Raw genomic sequence first — 17,356 nt, forward strand, 5'->3', positions numbered from 1 at the left:
TTTAGCCAACATATTAAGCTTGCGTTCATATGCAAAACCGGTGCTGATTAGAAACATTGCAAGCTCAAACATATGTCAGTTATGCTCTATTGAAATTTTTAAAACATTTGAACCTTACAAATCCTGTCATTCAATATTTTTTTTTTATTTAACCTACCACTTTCGCAAAAGACCTTAGCTTCTCCGAATAGGTGTACGATAGAACGCTGTACTACTGGTCATTACTGTGGCCCTTGCGCCTCAGCACAAGACTAAAATCTCTAATCTAATTTCGTAGGCAAAGGAAGTTTATTTCAATGTAGCCTACTATGAGATTCAGGGCCTCTGTAACACGGTTTTTTCGCAATAACTTTTTATCTATGCATTTCATAAATATAACGCTTATTCAGAATACATATTATATCATCACATAAATTTTGAGTGTAGGTTGAATAAATTTGGTACTTATTACGTAAAAGTGACCTTTTTTGAAGACGGGCCAACTTACTCAGAGAAAAGGTTTCGAACGCACTCGTTACGTAACTTATGACAGCATTTCTTCCCTCTTTCTCGATGGATGATTGGCTATACGTAACGAAGGCTAAACCTCTGGCAACAATGACATACAAATTTAAATACAAGCAAAGCAGTACACCTTTATGAACTCTGGAACCTCTCCACTGATAATTGTCATAATGAACAAACCAACAGAATATGTTAATAAATACAAACACACTTCGATTATTAGTCTAACTCCCAAAATAAGTTTCCAAAGAAATTACAGTCTACTTTATAGGTCACAATCAGATTGACAAGATGTAGGGAATAGTTGGTAATTATCAAAAACATAGTAGACAAGCTTGATTTGATAACTGCTATATCCAATGTCAAGCAATTTTTATTTATTGGCTATTTACCTATTTACTGAAAAAAATAGCCGGTACCGTATATTGGCTTTTAACCTTCACCAATAATTATCGTCAGAATGATGACTTCATGAGGCTCCACCCACTTTCGCCTCGTTATAATTCAGGATAACACTGAAGGCTACCATGCGCATTGTTGGATTAGAAAATTTAACTTCTGGCTATAAAAACTAATTTCTCGAGTAGTTGTAAGAAGTGCTAAATGATCCTCAAGGATCCCAGCAGTTGGCCTAAACGTTTAATTCATGTATATTAGTATTACTACTATACTGTTGCGGCACTACTGCTACAGTAGTATTACTACGCTAGCACTGATAAACCACCCACATCTATGTATCGTTCCGCCATTCATAAAGTCTTTGGGTTTCAGAGCAAATGGAATTTCTGTCTGGTGGATGGGCGGGGCAACATTTAGTCAAGAGGTGTTTGTTTACCTTGCTTACGTAATGAATGTTTTTCGACTCTTGGCTCGTAATCATTGGCCATAGCGTCGGGTAGATCATTTTTACTCTATAAAAATTAAAACTATCGGGTTAAGGTTATTGATAATGCTGACAAAATTTGTGTGTGGTTGTAAAATATACATATGTCAACTTTCAGCTACATCCGATGCTTTGACAAGGAGCAAAGTCCAAAAAACCGTGTTACAGAGACCCTGAATGTCATAGTAGCAGGTGGCGCCATCAGCACGACAAAGAACCCACTCTTTCCATAATGCAGAAGAGTTCAGAGAACAACCATTGAGTCTAGGTGATTTTTAGGTTTATTGTAGATTCACCAGACTCGCACGATTATCCCTTTCTCCTCCATGATTTAGTAAGCCATACAGTATACGCATTTTCATTTTGCCAGTCAGTATAAAATACACTGATCGGTTAGTCCACCCGACAGCCTGTTTTCTTTTTCTTTTTTCATCTATAATCGTGGCAAATTTCGATGTTAGCATACAGCGGGTGTGGTAGTTTTATTCTTATTTTTTTTAATAAGGAAATTATAAATTTTCAGTACCCACGTCATTCAAATTAGCCAACAAAATTCAAAATTTTCTTGCTCAGATACGGTTTAATCACTGAGAAGCTACATGGATCTAACTCAGAGAATTACCTCTAAACCTAAATAATCGCCATTCCTTTGTAATATTTTTCTCGATCCAGCCAGTTAGCATATATAGAAAAAATTTAATTCACAAAAAGAAAAAAAAAAAAAAAAAACGCCCAGCCACAAGACAGATACAAATGAAGTAGGGCATAAGGGTTTACTCTGCAACCTGATAAATTATGAAAGCGAAAGTAGGTGTGTTCTCAATGCAGTATAAAAAGCGAGTCTCCTTATATACCTAATACGCACAATGCCAACCTTACTTAAGAGGTAGACATTGGGACTTCAAGCAAAAAAATCTAAATACATAGCAAATGTATTTACTTAGAAGCACCATCATATAACCGCATGGCTTCCTCGTGGCTGATAGAATTCCCCATAGAGGGCACTATTTATAGTTCCTGCATGAGAACTTTGCAACTTGACCATGGGTTATCGCTTGTTTGCACTTCACAACTGTTCCCATTCTTAAGTTACCTGGCTGTCTCCGCCATATCTAACTTAATCTTCAAACAGAACTTATGGGAGTTTGTATGGATTTTACGTTGAATGGAACCAGTGGTTATTCAGCAATAGGCGTAACCTCCATCTAAAGTAGATAATTGATAGTTCCAGTCACCTCCTCTAGACCATCTCAGTAATTATCCTAGGTCGTCTGCCAGTACTTCGTTATGCAGACGTTTGACAATGATAGTACTTTCCCCAATATGCTTAACTTTTGCCTTTCGTAAAAAGCAGCACAAACGACCCTACAACTGGTTACGCCAATTTTATCCCTTACAAACGGCCTCATGAGCAATATTTGAAATTTCTTGCAGAATTTACTGACAATTTCACGAGATGTTTTCGTTTTACCAGTAAAAACTTTTACCCCAACGACTACACCATTCACTGATCCGGTCCACGTCCTGATCGAGGGTGAGGACATCTCGTTTTCTTCACACTAAAAAATATGTGGACCAATTACACTAACTCCAAACATAATCTGGCTTGGTTCACTCAAAATCCCATCAACAGAAAGCTGTCACTGCTTACCTGTATATGCATATTGACCTTCAGCTAACATTAACTTATTAGTGGCTTAATATAATTTCATCTTAACTTTATGTTTACTTATCTACTTTTGAAATTTGCTTACATCATGCCTTCTGCTACTTTGGTAGCACAGGGTAAATGAATATTGACATGTAGTTACTACATGTGTTATTCTTTGGAATGGCATAGTATTATTGAGCTTGAGCTCATCCGCTGGCATAATATTATTGAGCTTGAGCTCATCCGCAAAAATACCGTCTACATGAAAATCTAAAGAATCTAGTCATCTTGGGAGACATCTTTTCTACAATGGGAAAACTGAAAAAACCATCAGGATCTTTACCCACCGTGTCAAGATTATTCTCAACATCCCTGGAAGAAAATGCAAATTTTGTAAGAGGTTCCAGATAAATATCAAGGACACACTCAGCAAATTGCTTGGCTTCAGAAAAACTCGACGAGGCAGTTCAGCACCTCGCTTCCTCTTTAAAAGGAAATATTGGAAATTCTCTCGCTTGTATGTCAAGTTCTATTTGCAGTACAGCAAGACTCGACAAACATGGTGTAATTTTGAACTGAAGGATTTCGTCTCAATGTGCTTAACTTGGTTTGTTTGTATGGTGTTTTTGCGTTGCATGGAACCAGTGGTTATTCAGTAACGGGACCAACGGCTTTACGTGACTTCCAAACTAAGGCGAGATTGAACTTCTATCATGAGAAATACATCTCTCAAATATTTATGGAATGCCTGAGAATCGAACTCGCGGCAACATACGGGTATGCCAACACCATATCGACCACACCACTGATGCGCTCAAAACAGGGATGGTCACTTGTCCTCATTTTGATGAACTTTCTAGGAAAATGGGTGAACATATGTGTATGTTAAAGTAGGTACAGAAAGGTCTGAGGATACAATGCAAACATCTTTCGAAGTTCACTGGTCATCCCACTACCAGGTAATCTGGCGGTAGCTCCTTTCCAATTTAAGTGTTATGCAAAGCTAATAGACTTTTCTCCAAGCTCGTATCTACAATCCCTTTACCAGTGATTAACCATTATCTATAATTCTAACCATTTGTTCCCAAATTACTCTGTAGTTGATTTTTCACTTCAAGAGATTCTCGATCAATTTTACCACTTGGGGGTTATCTCGTCTTGAACATTTATTTTCCCTTAAGCGTTGCCCAGCAACCATAATGTATACACACAATGTGGTAGCATGAAAAATACAATACAGCTAAACTTTATTTTTTCCACATAATGGCATACATAATCTTTTTTAATTTGCTATTTTAAAGTGAAACCTTGGTTTTAATTCCCTTAGAAGAAAAAAATAAGTTTTTAAACTTACTAGGGTAAATTACTGGGGTACTTAATGGTCAAACTACACAGTAAATGATATTCATAGATATATAAAGCACATACAACTAAAGCATGTAATACAAACTTAAAGATGAAATTGTGGCATCAGTGTGATACAAAGTATACAAATATATAATCATGATCCCACAACTGTATCCCATGACCAAGTGTTTCATTTCTGTCAACAATTTAACATTAAAGCAGGGTGTTACTTTGTACTTTCATCCAAACACGAAACAAAAAGTATATGTATAAAAAAAATATCTTAAGAGGAATAGGTTCTGAATGGTAGCAACTAATCTTTGACACTATGCACAAATGGGTATGCAACATTATGCAAATGTATTTACCGACGCATTAATAACTGCACTGACCATTAATAACTGCACTGACCAAGTTACACCTAGAAAACGCTTACAAGGACAACCTTCAAGTGTTCAACTGCAGTTAAATATCGTTACCATGTCAATCCTCGACTAGCGAAATTAACATCTAAAGTTGTTTATTTAGGAAAAAAAAGTGTTCCTCCAAGATTCCCTATTATGTAGAACAAAACTGAATCTGTAATCAAACTAATAATCTGCCACCTTCACTTGACTACTGTGCAGACTGTAAAAAACGAATCACCCAGGTATGTTCTTATGAATGATCTTCAAAGGTTAATTTCCCAGTTCAGTCTTCCTCAGTTCCTTCGCGTCCATTCTCCTGTGGTGTTCGCGAACGTGAACGTGAACGTGACGGAGACCTAGAACCGGTACGGGAACGGCTTTCTCTCTGGGGCGAAGGTGACCTTGAACGCATATGAGAATCTTCGTCTTTCTCATAAGGACTTCGAGACCTTGAACGACTTCTAGACCTACTATGACGGTCATTTACTTCTTTTGGTTTAACTTCTGGTTCTTTAGATGCTTCACGAGATCTTGACCTCGAGCGACTATATCCCTATCCCTATCCCTGTCCCTGTCATGTGATCTTGACCTTGATCTTTTGGCATCACTGAAAAAATGGAAAAGAATTATTACCAAAACCTTCCTATTAATCTTATTATAATTAAAACTTTCACCAATAGTACCATAATTATCATAAGCAGTGAAATTAACTCTTCCAATTACCAAAGCAATTAATTTTAGGGGTGGGAGTTAAATCTGTTAACAAGAACTGTTAACATGAAAAGAAATGAAGAGTGAAAGGTAAGAGACTTGCCAGAATACACACCTTGACTTCGATCTTGACCTTGATCTTGATCTTGATTTTGACTTTGACCTTGATTTTGATCTACTTCTAGACCTTGAATCCCTGGACCTGCTCCTTGACCGTGAACGAGACCGAGAACGAGTTCTACGGGAGCCTCGTGATCGAGATCTACTCCTTGAACGTGACCGGGATCTGTTAAAAAGTACACTTCCATTATCTCACAAGTCATCCAACTACTACTTGAAATTTCATGTAGGCATCAGTTCAAAGGAAGTCTAACAACAACAATGATCATCACTGTACCTTGAGCGAGAATATGATCTGCCACGTGAGCGTGACCGGCGGCGGGACCTGGACCTGGAACGTGATGGGCGATCTTCAATCAATCGAATCCTCCGACCATTCAGTTCTGTGTCATCTAGCTCTCTGATGGCGCGTTTCATGTCAGACCGGGTTGCAAATTCCACCACTCTGTAATAGTAGGTACAGTACATTTAGATCAGCAAGACATGAGAAATATTTATTTCAAACTATTCCGGTTAATTAACATGAGGAATATATCACATAATATACATACCCTTCATATCGACGATGTTTGTGAGCATCTGCAAATGTGATTTCTCCTGCTTTGCGCATGTAGTCCTTAAGATCCTGCAGCAGAGTGAGAAAAGGTGAAGATTAATGGATGTAGTAATACAATGATATTCAGTCAAATGAACCATTTACACTAATTAGCTGACTACCAAGGACTTGAAATTAATATGCCTAACCGTGAGGAACCTATGATAATAGTCTTGTAATTGTGTGAAAAAATTTGACAGGTCACAGTCTCTATTTAATGAAACTATCTCATTTTTCTTGTTTAGCTGAACTATCTTTGACAGACATCTGGTGAACATTTCCTTTCTTATGTTCATGTGCTAATTTCCATTGAATCTGTCAACAGACAGTCATGCACAAGTGTTGAACTGCCATGCCCACCCTCCCTTACCAAACAATAAATGAAAAGTATGAAATGGAGATTCAACAAAAATGTTTTATTTTGCATGTTTCAAGAGTGAGATCTGTGACTAACCCAATCACCAACATGCTTCCTTTATACCAATACCTTCTTCATATTCCCAGGTTAAGATGACTGTAATAGTGAAATCTAGCTAACAGGATTCAAATGTGCCTAGCAATTATATGGGAGAGCTAAATGTAAAATGACAAATGGGAAGGATGACAATTGATAATAATGATGATGTTTCTTCAGCTACAACACGGAACTAGAGCAAGCATTCATACAAAAAGATAAAAAAATATTTATAAAAACAAATAAAGAACCAAGGAGGAAATGAAGGAAAAGCAAAGAAAGGGACTTTCTCAAACCACTGATGATATAATCATTATGTATGAAGTCAACAGCAAGTAGTTATACCCTAACGTGGGCGTAACTCATGCTACGCAGAATATTGGTCACAGGCCCTCGGTCCAGCTGGGTGGGACGGGCTGGCCCCCTGGGACACTGTGGGACAGCAGGGGTACGTCCGGGTGTTCTTGGGTAACCTCCCGGGCCTCTCCCGTCCACCTCTACTTCTCACTCACCGGGTGTGGGGGGGGCCATCTTAAAACATAGGCGCACAGTTTAAAATAGATTGCTGCAGGATGATGCATTTCTGCACATACAGTACTCATAAACCTACTCATCCCCTACTCACACCACACTAGTTCTAGTAATAAATTTTTAAGCTCAATCCCTGTGTGATGATCTACCACAAGTTATTTCCTTTCAAATTTCACCAATCATGTAAATGCATTAGTTTATGAATATGTATATACAACCTAAGATCAATTTTCCTTGACATATGAAAGGGTATTTAATGTTTCCTTGATATCTGCAAATTTGATCCAAGTAATATCTAACTGAAACCATTCATGGGCTTTTATTTCATTTTTTTTTTTTTTCTAAATAAAAAAAGTATCAACATTACTAAGATAGGATTTTCATGAATGGTATTCAACACATGCTCACAATTTACCCTGCATATCCTCATTTTCATTTTCTGACATATCAGTGCAAAATTATTCCTGTATTTAAAAGCAGTACTCAAGACAATTGCTTTTAACTGTTGAAGTGCACCAAGTCCACAAATTCCATATTCAAAGGCTTCTGCACATGGAATAATCTGATATTAAATTTTGAAAACTAAAATTATCAGAAACTGCACTTGTAGTGCATACCACTCACCCTGGTATACCACACCATTTCCATAAAATCTTAAGAAACCAACGACAAGATTAGTTATAGTTACGCTCTGAAAGCTTGCATAGTTAACACAATCACTCCACAGTAATTTATTCCAAGCTCAATAATGACTGAATCATTCCTACATTTCACTACCTTTCACAATGAAGGTTCAAAAAACTAAAGTAATATTAGCTAACCATTCTTTTTTAGCATCAACCTTCTCTATCACAATAAAATGCTTTCAAAGATGTTTTTTTCCAGAAAACACCTGGAAGCCTTTACTCTCCTTGGAAAATCTGGCAAATTTTAATATAATAAATTAACTTCCACTCACATGCTGCACCCTTACTATTAAATTTTGTAATCTAACTTACACCCTAAATAAATAATGACTCAACAGCTGTATCTCTAACTTTGAATGTGCACTTCAACTTGGCTGAATAATTTGGCTTAATTCTTTTCCACCAAAATAAATACAACGCACTGCACTTACATTATATTGTACTCAACATGCAAATATAAGTTTGAGTATAAACTATAGCATTAATATTTAAAACTTTAAAAAATTATTTTTCTCAAAACTTATGAATGCTGGTAAGATATAAGCACTTGAAAAATTATGACCAGCAAAAGATGATGCACACCACGATATTTCTAAACTCGTAGAACAGTATAAAAAATTATTCTTACCTAACACTGCATAACCCAGACAGTACACGGCATAAGACCCACCCTTCAACCAGGTCGTTTGTTTTATATTTTAAATCACCAGAATACCTCCAGTCGATGGTCCTTAGTTAGAAAACTAATTTGGAAAATTGTGCCCAATGCTTTTGGTTTCTCATTATGCTCCCCAGTATAGGCTGTAGACTGTAATAGCACAAAAATAAAAGGTAAGATGATTCAAATATTCTAACTTTAGCCTCATCTCTGGCTTATATGAAAATTATGAGGCAATCTACTGCCACTGCAATCAACATTCAATTAACGACACCCTATGCAATATTCAAATATATCTACCTATTTTCAATCATCAGTCTTGAAGTTCCAAGATTTTTCTAAATTCCAATTTTTTTCTTTAGTCTACATCAACAGTAACTTTCAAAAGTACACTAATTCATGATGAAAAAATGACATCATAGTACAGTATATTACAGGACTACTAACAGTACAATACAGTACAATCAAACAGCTCCAGTCACAATTTCAAAGAATTGCAAAGTTAGGCTACCAAAATAAATTAGTCCATAAAACAGCAGAGCAGAGCTAAGCTAGACCAATAATACCTGAGCGATGATTTACCTCACCACAGCACGACAAGTCTCGACCCGACTCTTTATTAAGTTTGGGATCCACACGCAACCAGGCAGGGAGAGGGGGAATCTCGTGCACGAGAGCTTCTCATCCAAGTAAATTCTGAACGACCGTAACTTTTACTTTTGCCCCCTGCTGTGAGACCTGAAACTTAACTGTTAAGAACTACATTACCACTTTTCAAAATTATGCAGCATTAATCCAATTTCTCTACAACTACCGAATCCACCTTCGTCCCCCAAACAGTTTGTGTGACGCCACCGCGAGCCCTCGATAGATGGTTGTGGAAGGAGGTTGTGGGGGGAGCAGAGACCAGTGATTGGGACCCACCTGCCAGCTTATGCGAGACGACAGGTTTTCTACGATGACTCGATAAGGCGTCCTTGTTGGTGGGCCGTACCTGCGGTGAAGGTCACTTGGCTTACTCCACTTCGCTCTTTAACAAGTGAATAACGATGTTTTACCAAAAGTTAAATTTTTCAAAACTGAGAACCAAAAAATATTTGGTCTTTAGCCTTACAATAAAAAGAAAACATTTCTACAAAGGATGACATCAATTAATGGTAATGATTACATTTTTAAAAATATAGTCTCGGTGCATAAATTAGAAACATGACTGAGAAGTAAATGAATGTAAAACACTAGGACTTCTAAAAAGCACTTGAGCTTAACTTTAATTAAGAACACAAAGCTTCATTGTGGAGGAAATTACAAGGAATGATCAAGCCTTAATGTAGGCATTTCAAAGAAAATTACCTAAAATTGATAAAAAGGGTTTATTACTTTCACAATTATTTAATTACAAAGTGTTAACATTGGCACTGTATGAAGCCCAGTCACCTTACTACCCAATTAATAAATTGAACTCTACTACAATTAAATAAGAACCTCTGGAAAATACAAAAGTTAATCACCTGGATCAAATAAAAATTCATTAGCCAAGAAATAAATAGAAACCCAACAACATGGGAAAAAATACAACAAAACACAGGCAAGAGGAAATTTCTTTTGATAAACTAACTCATGAACATTTGGACAATAGAGTTAAGCACTGGGGCACTTCTCCCATTCAGCACTTACAGGCATTGAAAAGAGGGAATTGAAGTAGTTAGAAGAAAGGAAGTAAAGGATGCAGAATTGAGTGGGTGCAGCTTGGGGCCAAAAGGACACTGCAAACCACTTTAATAATGCCTACAGTTCATCATATGAGGTGCATTGACAGCACTAACCCACTTTAGGGGATTTATTGGATGCAACAAGCATTTCAGAAAATCCAACTGTGATAAATGGTTACCTTTGAATAAACTTCATCTCTACAAATACTCCAATAACAGTACCCCACAAAGTTATAAAAACTTCTATACACCATGTATAGTCTTTAACAATATGAAATGAATATGGAATACAAAAATGGAAACCCTATTATTTTTAAACCACTGGTAACATGTTAAATTTACACATACCTTACTCCAATAAATGTAAACATTTAAAAGTACGTAAAAGCAAATTCAGAAAACTAATTACAAAAGAGCTGAAACTAACCATAGTAATACAGCATTCAGAAAATGTAGTTGGGAAGGTATGCAAATGTGCAAATTTGACAGCAAGATATCACCCAACAACTGAACATGCCAAAGCAGTGCAGTGTCACAATGCTTTTATGGCTCCAGCCATCAGAAACAGACTTCACAAAAAAACCACCAAAACAAATTACAAACCACATTAAAAATATCTATATTTCAAACATCCACTCCCTTCAACTTGTGGTTGGAAATAAAATGTATAAACCAAAGGTGCTACAACCATATCTGAAGCTGACTAAATTTCTTGACAGAAATCAAAACGTACTCAAAATCAACCTTGCAAAACTACGAGACTTCACCGCTATAAATCTGTCTGATTTGCTCACCAGAGGAGTATCACTTAATAAACTACATAATTGCAATTGGATAACCATTCATCTAGGACTATTCACTCTAAGGTGCTTTAAGTGTCATTTAATGTTGAATAACTTTTAGCCATTCACATTTTATTATTAATACTGTAAACTAAATTTTCTCCAGATAAGAAACAGGTATGTTTGCAGTGAACATCAAGTAAACATGACATGATGACATGACCCCAACCTCAATTTTAATATTTAGTTCACTTTCCCTTGAGCTGAACGATTTACCTTGGACCAAAATCTTAACTTAACCTAGATGGCCATTGAAAACACTTAAAACTTTTATGAGTCGACACTTAAAACTTTTGTGATTCAAAGAACTAACTATTCATGTTGTCTTATTATATTAGATGCATATTATACACAAACTGGCCATAATTACAACATACATCATTCACAAAAAAGAAAAATTATGGCATAGTTTGGCATTCATGAGCATATATGCGCAAAATATCATTAACATTTATATAAGTTTAGAAATCATGCAGATTTTCCCAACTTAATCCACAAGAACTAGACTATAGGATGCATAACAATTTGTTTCACATATCAAAACAACTCATTCTGCAACTTTAATTCATTTCAAAGCAAGAAACAAGACCAATTCTTCTGTAACAATGGTGAAGTGTTTTTTTGAAACTATAAACAGATACACCTCATTTCTCATTGATTCTGTTAACCCTTTCAGTACCTGACCAAAACAGATATTATGCCGACAAAAAAGAGGAGGAAGATGAGCCACTAATGTCAATGCCAACCCCCTTCACATCACTCCACCTCCACTGACCCTAACCTTTGACCCCTGGCTTTTTTCTTTTTTTTCCCCCAAGTAGTGCTTAACTTTTTTTTTTTTTTTTTTCATTTCCGATGTCATAATTTTTTTTTTTTTTTTACATAGGTTTAATTCAGAACCTATTACACACACTCCCAGGTTACCGGCAGGGTTCCATTCTGGAAGCTCAACGGTAACCGAAAATTATCGCTAACCGAAATTCAAAAGTTTACGGGCACCAAAGTCCATCTTACAGTGCCCTAAGACTGGTTCCCAATACCTTAGACATTGTCAGTCTAAAATGTAATGATTCTCTAATGAAAAGGCAGAATTTCATTTGCCAAATCCTTTACTATGGTCTGCATGGCAGTTTACCTTCTAGTCAAATAAGTTACAAAAGCAAAGGAGAATGATAATTTGTTTTTTTGTATGGTGCTTTTACGTTGCATGGAAGCAGTGGTTATTCAGCAACGGGGACCAACGGCTTTACGTGACTTCCGAACCACGTTGAGAGTGAACTTTTATCACCAGAAATAAACATCTTTCACTCCTCAATGGAATGCCTGAGAATCAAACCCACGACAACCGAGGTGGGACGCTATTACCATACCAACCACGCCACTGAGGCGCTAGGAGAATGATAAAAGTATTGTTATAATCGTTGCTTAAATGCTACAGCCATAAACTGAATAAAAAGTTATTTTACTACAAACAACCGAACCAAATCAGGTATCATCATCATCATTTTGCTAGAATTTCAGCCATTGTACAATAGTAAATTGCCTTACTTGTGTTACAAATGATGTTAAGTAGAATAGGACTGACATTTTTTTTTTTTTTTACATTATACCTTTATTCACTATGGCAAAAATATCGGCAAGGAAATAGCAAACTGCTAAATTTAAGCTGTTGTAGCTGAAGCTGAGAAAACAATCTTCACACTGCTAATGACTAATAAGTTATCGTGAATCAGCAACATAGATGAAACTCAACTGCCAGCACATAACTTGTTACTGTAGGTGATCATCATAACTATCTGTACAGTATATCATAGTATGTAAACCTGACAGGGTCAACAGTTCCTACAGAAGTATGCACTGTTGAATTTTGGAGCTTTAGGCTATGTTCAAACTGCTCGTATGTTGCAATGATTTTTAGGCCCTAACAAAATTTAATGCTTCTGAGGCAACCTAGTTCACATAGCATTTATTTTGGATAGATTACCAACTCTTGAATAATAAAAGATGGCTAAATCATATACAGATGACAATATTAATCTTAAATAGTCATTAGTAGTGATGTATGGCGTATGCGATTTTTTTTTAACCTGAACATGTAATTTCCAAAGTCCTACAGCTTAATTTAGGTTATCATTGATTCTTAAGGTAACCTCAAGTGAGAGAATGTGTAGATAACTTCGTTAGCATGTAAAGGAAACCAATGCACTTAAGCAAAGGCACAAAATCTTGGTTTCATCTCAACAAAGCCAATCCCGCCCATTTATACTGAATTTTAGCTACAGCAATAATTTATTCATTTTTTTTAATGAGGGGCTAAAATAATCAAATTAGGGGTTTTTTCAGTGGCGGAGTGCTAAAATAATCAAATAGGGCTAAGATCCTATGGCTCAATTGAGCAGTATCATGACATGAAAAACTTTTTTTCTTAAAACATCTGAACATGCGTTTGAGACTTTTTGTCTAATGCATCAATGCAGGATTAAAAAATATATACCGTATATTTCGGCGTATAAGTCGACCGGAAGATAAGTCGACCCCCCAATTCTGAGTAAATTTTTATGATTTTAACTAATATCGGGTATATTAGTCGACCTATAAAATGTGAGCAGCAGGGTAAAACGTATCATATAAAATAACCTGAATGTTATTACGGTACATATGTTGCTCTACTTACCATAAGAAATACAGGTAATATACTCGGTATATTAACAAATCTGTGTAATATATAAAAGATGAATACCGGCAAATATGATTAGAAATGACGAAACGGAAGATACGTTACTCGAGTGTAATGTAAACAAACAAAGCGCTAACTAACGCTGCATAACAGCTTACGTTTATATGTATGTACAAACTGCCACTCAAGTTAATGTTTTGATTAAGTTGTTAAAACGACGTGCCGGTATTTTATTATTATGTTGGAATATTCCTTGACCATTGGTTCTTCTATGGCATAAACAGGCTCATTTGAGGGAAAACGAACCTGCAGTTGATTCACCAGATTCAAACTGGGATCCTTATGATGAAACCATGAATGATAATTTGTTTGATGAATTGTTTAATTCAAATGACGATGAAGGATTTTAAATACATATTTACTATTAAATACAAATTTTTTTTATTTTATTTAAAGTGATAAATAAAGATTTCATACCATAAATGTTTTTGAATAATACCCCGGTAAATACAAAACTGTCAGAGTGAACGCATCCTTCTCAATTACTGTACTACAAATGGCTACGCAATGTTTACACTTGCTGTTCGATTGGGGTTTCTTCAAGTTACTTTGATTTTTTTCATTTTATTTAAGGTAATGGATGTTCTAATGTAATATTGTTGTCGTATTACAGTGTGAAATGTTTTTAATACTGGTATTTACATACATAGTTACCTCAACAAGGCTGTCATTGTTATTAGCCAACTGTAAAGCCTGGATTCCTGTACCGATATGCCAAAATAATAAAGATTCACTTTTTGTTACCGTTAGATAAGTCGACCCCCTTATTTTGGCATGATTTTTTTGGGCTAAAGGGTCGACTTATACGCCGAAATATACGGTATATATCTATATTCTCATTTTTCCCCTGCAATTTGGCTATATGGTATGCAACATTTTCTTTCATGTTTGATATAGTATTAGATATCACTCTTATGAAACATATTTTGGGTTTCACAAGATAAATGTGCTTTCACATTCAAAGAGGTGATAAACATGAAGCATGATAGTCGACATTTAAGACAACATCGAACGAAACCCTATGCATGATGAAACATCACTTTTGAGCATGGCTATGTACTTTGAACTACGGTACACCCTCCTTGACTTGAAAAGGGAAAAGGGGTAACTGGCATTATCAAGTAATTTCACCAGACCACTTATGTTCGTTCACACAAGCTAGAACAGAAGTCACATCCGAATTACAGGTATCAACTTGCCAGAAGCCTTTCAATCAAAAGCAAGTTGAAATCAGAGTTTTTCCAGAGAAGAATAAGTTATGATATACCACTTAGCAAATGGGATTTAAATAGATCATTGCTGATCCAAGTAATCTTAGGTGAGAATTTCTAAACAAAATATATCTAAAATATTGACTTTTAAATCATCAGAACACTAACAATGAAAAAACCGAATCAAGGTTGGTTATAAGATTAACTGTTTCACTACACAAAACTGATCTCCTCTGTCGTTTGGGATTTGGGACTGATCTCTTCAGTTCAAATTTGGTTCCAGTTAGGCAGTTCAAGATAGATAAGACTTTTTTTTCTACGTCTAGCGATAAAGAGCAACACTATTTCCATCTTACAGGATAACCTTAGGACAAGGGCTAAGAGCTTCTGTAACTATATAAAAAAACCATGATATTTGTAGGCCTGAGCTATCAATAGTTCTGATGGTGACCGTAGTTAATTAATATAGTGATGCTTTTTATATCACAGTTATAAGCAAACACACCTTAGATAATTTCAAATGGCAGAGGAGGAAGCAGATTTGAAGGTTCAGTTCGTAAAAAAAATTGGTCTGAAACTTTTGGATGGAACAAGTAATTTTCTACAGAATGCTAGACTGATGTTGATTTTTTTTGGCAAGATTTTCTAGATGAAATATTTGGTCAAGAGCAAGCACTCTTGATTTTAACAAAGATTTTTAAAGTGAATAACAAAAATGGCTTTACGTTAATCCATGCTTCGAGCTTTACGTTAATCCATGCTTCAAAAAGTATCACACCGAAACAAATTACTAATAAAAGTTATGATTCAATTTTTTATTTACATAATTACACCTATGTATAACTTGCACATTTTATCTCCAATATAATATTAACTTGTAATACCTCAGAAAGGGATAGCACAGACTAGTTGGTGGTACAATAAGAATAAAATTTTAAGAGGGATATTTGAAACAATGCTAAGTGACTGTTGACAAGTCATTGTAGCATTTTACTCGTTTTTCTGGATGGACCATGAAAACTCTTGAAAATGTTTCAAGTTTTTAAACACTGCCACCTATTCAAAACTGCAAACCTCTAGTAAGGAGTCCCTATGCCACCCCATCAACAATTACCACGTGTGTAAATTCATGGTTTGGAGAGTTTTCAAGAAGAATAAAAAAACTTGTACACACGACTTTGTGTATCCTTGGCCACAATTTACTAATGAATCCTTCAAGTCAGTCACAGAAGTCTCATTTGATAGAGCAGCCAGATTAAAAAGAATTAACCTGATACAAATTCTAAAAAGCAAATTCCTATTAGCAAAAATCAAGGACAAACCAAGAAGAAATTCACAAAAGATACAAAACCAGGCATAAACAAGAACCATACAAAGGCTTTTATGGAAGGAATTTACTGAAAAGATTGAACATCAATGCACACAACCACAAAAGTAGGATTTACTTGTAGGGAAAATACAAAAGGGCAAAAAATCAAGACAATTTATATATACTCCAAAAGCTGAATGAACTAAGACCTTTACAGCATTTGCAAACCTAACAAAAGAAAAAATTAAATATATATACCCTTAAAACATGGAAAGTAATCTACTTAACTATACATGAATATTAAGTTTTCACTTTTTTTTTTTTTTTTTTATATTTTCAAAGATTGTGCCAAGCATGAAAGAACTAACATTCAAGTATGAAAAGTAAACAATTGTGCATGCTTGAAATGTAATGGCTTTACAACAAACTACCATTAAATAATATGCAAATGATAAGTTTGCCTGTAAAGCCTGTAACTGCCCCACAAGTACTGGTTAATGTATACATAACAGGAGAAACTAAAACTTGTATGAAACAGGAGACAAATTTCTTTTAGTAGGAGTTTTCTCTTAACGACTCTACTTCAGTGGGGGCAAGTCTTCTCTACTCTTCAAAAATGAAGGTACTATTCCCAATGACTACCTTTCAAGAGGCAAGTTTTCTTTAGTTACTCCCTTTCAAAAACTTCTGATGATGGACAATTCTCACCTCTCAAGCCAAGCTGGACGTCTATCACGTTCACGGTCGCGGCCACCATAACCTGAATATCCACCTCTCCTCGGTAAACCCCTGGCATGTTCTACGGTGACCCTGCAAAAAGGATATAGAAAAATTATTGTATAATGTTTATGAACTAGTTATGATAAAAAATTTATGGTCAGAAATCTAAAACAATGATACAACAAAATCATGACCTTGCCAGTTTTTACTACCACACAAAGTAGTTAATGTGATCAATCTTACACTATCATCTATATATATATGAAGGAAATTTACAGACA

At 35.6% G+C, this 17,356-nt stretch overlaps 1 long non-coding RNA gene and 1 pseudogene across 1 annotated transcript in view; both read right to left on the bottom strand.

Annotated features, from left to right (window-relative positions):
* LOC135213815 (uncharacterized) overlaps positions 1 to 17,356 on the bottom strand; it is a 196,001-nt gene that overhangs the window by 23,320 nt on the left and 155,325 nt on the right. The window lies entirely within an intron of this gene.
* Positions 4,274 to 17,356, bottom strand: part of LOC135214021 (serine/arginine-rich splicing factor 6-like) — a 36,070-nt pseudogene continuing 22,987 nt past the window's right edge.

This window comes from Macrobrachium nipponense, chromosome 43 (genome assembly GCF_015104395.2).
Source record: "Macrobrachium nipponense isolate FS-2020 chromosome 43, ASM1510439v2, whole genome shotgun sequence".
Classification (NCBI taxonomy): domain Eukaryota; kingdom Metazoa; phylum Arthropoda; class Malacostraca; order Decapoda; family Palaemonidae; genus Macrobrachium; species Macrobrachium nipponense.